Source organism: Neofelis nebulosa, chromosome 2 (genome assembly GCF_028018385.1).
Source record: "Neofelis nebulosa isolate mNeoNeb1 chromosome 2, mNeoNeb1.pri, whole genome shotgun sequence".
NCBI lineage: Eukaryota > Metazoa > Chordata > Mammalia > Carnivora > Felidae > Neofelis > Neofelis nebulosa.
Window position 1 is genome coordinate 20,030,248 of NC_080783.1, and position 4,431 is coordinate 20,034,678.

Here is a 4,431-nt window from a genome sequence, read left to right on the forward strand (position 1 = left end):
TTCCAGTCTTATACTTACTGTTTGCATGGTATTATCTTTTCCATCCATTTACTTTCAAACCGCATGTGTCTTCATAGTCAAAGTGGGCCTCTTGCAGGCAGTGTACTAGAGTCTTGCTTTTTTTGTTTTTACATTTTTAAAAAAATGTTTATTTATTTTTGAGAGAGAGGGAGAGACAGAGCCTGAGAAGGGAAGGGCCAGAGAGAGAGGGAGACACAGAATCTGAAGCAGGCTCCAGGCTCTGAGCTGTCAGCACAGAGCCAGATGTGGGGCTCGAACTCACGAACCACGAGATCATGACCTGAGCTGAAGCCGGACGCTTAACGGACTGAGCCATCCAGGCACCCCGAGTCTTGTTTTTTATATTGGCTCTGGTAATCTCCCCCTTTTAATGCTCGGACCATTAACGTTTAATGTGATTAGTGGTTTGGTTGAATTTAGGTCTATTATTTGATTATATGACTATTTGTCTCCTATTGCTCTGTTCTCCTTTCCCTGCCTTATTTCAGGTTATTTGAATTTTTTTAGTATTCTATCTTAATTTAAATATTGGCTTAAAGTTATACATTATTGTATATTTCCAGTGGTTGTTTTATATATCTGTAAAATACACAGACCCACAGTCTATTAAGAATTGGGGCGCCTGGTGGCTCAGTCAGTTGAGTGTCTGACTTCCACTCAGGTCATGATCTTGCATTCATGGGTTCAAGCCCTGAATCAGGCTCTGTGCTGACAGCTCAGAGCCTGGAGCCTGCTTTGGATTCTGTGTCTCCCTCTCTCTCTGCTCCTCCCTCACTCATGCTCTGTCTCTCTCTCTCTCAAAAATAAATAAACATTAAAAAATAATAAAGAAAACTACTTTAAAAAAGAATGTATATTACCACTCATGTAAAATATAGAAACCAGCAACCCAGTGGGTCCCTTTACTCCACACTCCCCATCCTTTGTATTATAGTTGCCATATATATTACATTTGCACATTGAAAACCCCATCGGTATACACATTTTTAGCTTACTATTTTAAAGAGCTTAAGGGGAAAGAAAGTAGTGTTTTGTATTTGCCCAGATGCGATGGCTTTTTAGGCTGTCCACTCGGGTAGGGCTGAACTGCAGCTCTCAGTGTTCAGTCAAACCTGGATCTAGGTGCTGCTGTGAAGGGATTTTGTAAATACAGTTAAAGTCCTTAATTACAACCAGTTGACTTTAAATTAATCAAAAGATATATTATCTTGAGTTGGACCTTTACAAGAGTGCTTAGGTTTCCCCTGAGCTCAGAGACTCCAAACCTTTGAGGTTTTAGCCTTCTAATTATCTTCCTTTCTTGATCACCTGCCCTAGCCAGACCCATAACTGTATGAGCCAGTTCTTTGTAATAATCACCTTTCTTTCTTTCTTTCTTTCTTTCTTTCTTTCTTTCTTTCTTTCTTTCTTTCTTTCTTTCTAAGTTTATTTATTTATTTAGAGAGATTGAGAGAGAGAGAGTAGGGGAGGGGCAGAGAGAGAGGGGAGAGAGAATCTCAAGCAGGCTGTGCATCTCAGTGCAGAGCCTGACACAGGGCTTGATCTCACGAACTGTGAGATCCTGACCTGAGCTAAAATCAAGAGTCGGATGCTCAACTGACTGAGCCACCCAAGTGCCCCTCTCTTATTTTTCGAAACTCTACCTCTATCTCTATCCCTATCTATGTACTTCTGTGTTTGAACTATGAGTTGTACACCTGATATTTACCATTTGTCATTTTTGATAGTCTGTTCTTTCCAGAAGATGCGAGTTATACTCTAGCATCATATTCTTGCAGGCTGAAGGACTTCTTTCAGTGTTTTTTTGTTTGTTTGTTTGTTTTTGTTTTTGTAGTACAGGTTTGCTAGTAATGATTCCCTTAGATTTTCCTTATGTGAAAATATCTGTATTTTTACTTTCATTTCTGAAGAATATATTGCTGGATATAAAATTCTGAGTTGAGGGGAACCTGGGTGGCCCAGTCGGTTGAGCGTCTGACTTTAGTTCAGGTCATGATCTCATGATTCGTGGGTTTGAGCCCCATGTCAGTTTCTATGCTGACAGCTCGGAGCCTAGAGCCTGCGTCGGATTCTGTGAATCCTTCTCTCTCTGCCTTTCCCCCCGGCTCGTGCTCTGTCTCTCTTTCTCAAAAATAAATAAACATTAAATAAATTAAAAATTCTGGGTTGATAATTGTTATTTTTTTTCCTTTCCACACTTTAAAGATGTTGTTCCACTATCTTTTCGCCTCTGTGGTTCCTGATAAGACATCCATTATCACTGAAATCATTGCTCTCCTTTATGTGATGTATCACTCTTTCTCTCACTGTTTTCTAGATTTGTTCTTTATTCATGGTTTTCAACAGTTTGACTGTAACGTGTTGGAGGGGCTTTCTCTGAATTTATCAAACTTACGACTGGGGTTTGTGGAGCTGCTTAAATTTGTCTTTCGCCAAATTTAGGAAGTTTTTTGATCATTATTTCTTCAAATATTTCTTTTGTCCTGATCTCTCTCTTCTTTCCTTCTGAGACTTACGTGACACGCATGTTAGACATTTTGATGGTTGTTTTACTTTTACTTATTAATTTTTGGAGTCCAATTTATATCCTGGATACTGATCTTTTGTTAGCTTTATGTTTACAAATATCTTCTGCTAGTCATTGTTTACCTTTCCACTTTTTATGGTATCTTTTGTCATATGTAAAGTTTTATGTTTGTTTTAATGGAGGTGAATTTGTCAGGCCTCTTTGAAATTGTTGCTCTAAACATTTTTGCATGTATCGATTAAAAACATTCTGTCTCACTCCAAGGTTTCTTCTAAAAGGCTTTAAGGTTTTCTTTCTCTTATACGCATTTAATCAGCATTAAATACAATTTTGTTTAAGGAGAGATGTAAAGATTTAGTTAAATTTGTTTTGTATATTAATAGCCAGTTATCTCCGCACCCCCTCTTTCCTCCACTGATGTAGTGTCATCCCCGTTTTATGCTGTGTTTGGTAATATGTCATTTCATTAGTTTCTTTGGAAACAATTTTTCTATCATCAGAGACAGAAGAAATTTTCTGTCTAGGGAGCCTTTCTGGTATCTAACCACTACCAAAAAGGAGGACGCATCAACTCTAAATGGTGTTTATTTTATTTTATTTATTTATTTATTTTTTAATGTTTATTTATTTTTGGGACAGAGAGAGACAGAGCATGAACTGGGGAGGGGCAGAGAGAGAGGGAGACACAGAATCGGAAGCAGGCTTCAGGCTCTGAGCCATCAGCCCAGAGCCTGACTCGGGGCTCGAACTCACGGACCGTGAGACCGTGACCTGAGCTGAAGTCGGCCGCTTAACCGACTGAGCCACCCAGGCGCCCCTCTAAATGGTGTTTAAAGACGACTAGGTACTGAACTGGTCCTTCCAGAATGCTCTTTAAATTTATTGCTGATTTTCCAGAGGAGAAATTTAGGGGAAGGAGAGGAGGTGGTCAACTGGCAAATGAAGTATCCCTAGCTGGTGAGCTCTGGGAGGGAATGGCTGTTAATCAATTGTTTCGTAATGCACAAAGACTAAGCTTATTAAAAATCAGTTGATCTTGAGAAAGAACTCTTGGCTGTCTTTTCCCATCACTTTTCCAACCATCAAAAGCTATTCTCCACAGGAACACCAATTGTGAGTGTCTTTGGTGGAAATAGAGGGATTTAGATGCCCTCAAACTCCAACTAAACTCAGATGTCTCAAGCTCAATCATGCCTTTGCTCTTGGGAAGAGGGCTCCTTCTCTCGCCTTTCTTGGTGGTCAGTGAAGAGCTGCAGGAAAGAAATCTGAAAGCCTCTTTTGGCCACTTTGCCCCATGTTGAGCCACATTCACAGCCAGAAACCTTTTCAAAGGACTGGTTTATACTTGGCTAAAAAAACCTGGCGGTTGTGATGTACTTAATCCTTCAGTTCTTTTGATTATGCAATGATAGAAATGATCTATTTAGAGCCTGAACTGACTGCAATGATCAGGTACTCTGGGGCTGCCCGTGTTTTCTTAACGTTTAACCTAATGTTTTCTTTCTTGTTGCAAGGAAGGGTTAACACAGAATTCTTCTGCTAACCATTGATCCCTGAAGGAGGAAAAGATTCAAAAAACTTTTAGCTTATATGTACATTGTCTCAAAAATCTAGTGTGAGAAATCTGAGAAACAGACTATTCGCTGTTTATTTTTGTCAAATTGACCATAGAGTGTAACAGCCTCTCCTAAACATACACTCTGATTGGAGTTTTTGTTTTTATTTTCTTGGCAGGCAGAATCCCCTGCGATACCCTTATAGTGTGTACATCGTCTTTGTCTTCTCCAGACTGTACTCTAGAGCTGGAAATGCACATGTCACTTTGCACCTTGCTTCCTTTCTTTTTATTCTGGAGTCAGAGCACTGAGAACTATCCCTCAGAC